This window comes from Corvus brachyrhynchos, unplaced genomic scaffold, assembly GCF_000691975.1.
Source record: "Corvus brachyrhynchos isolate BGI_N302 unplaced genomic scaffold, ASM69197v1 scaffold219, whole genome shotgun sequence".
NCBI lineage: Eukaryota > Metazoa > Chordata > Aves > Passeriformes > Corvidae > Corvus > Corvus brachyrhynchos.
Window position 1 is genome coordinate 1,662,437 of NW_008240034.1, and position 572 is coordinate 1,663,008.

A 572-nucleotide genomic window follows, 5' to 3' on the forward strand; every position below is an offset into this window, starting at 1 on the left:
GGCCAGGTGGGATAGACTGGGACGGACTGGGACTGACTGGGAGGGGGGCAGTTCATGTCCTACCCAGGTAGTTGCGGCTCTTGTCCGTCACCTTGATGTGGGTGGCCCCGGCCGGGATCTTGGTCACATTCGCATATCCCAAATATCCTGGGGGGTGGGGCAGAGTCAGGGCAGAGCCTGGGCAGGGTCTGAGGGGACACCACGGGGGACGGGGCAGGAGGGGACGGGCACAGAGGGGATCTGGGTCTGGGCATTAACCCAGCTGGGCTGGGACATCAGGGACATGTGGGCACAGGGACTCTGAGTGCCCCCAGTGTCCCTGAACACCCGTGGGGACACAAGAGACCCCCCACCCACCCCAGGAGTGACACCCTCTGCAATGAGGTAAATCCCCCCAAGTGATGGGGCTGTCCCTGCGTGTTGGGGACGGGGAGAGACTGGGGACAATGACTCTCTGGATGCGGGAGTCGGAGAAGGGATGGGACGATGAGGGACCCAGGTGATGCCTTGGGGACACGGACAGGAGGACAGGGGAGCCAAGAGCCAAAGCATTCACCCATGGAGGGGGCCGG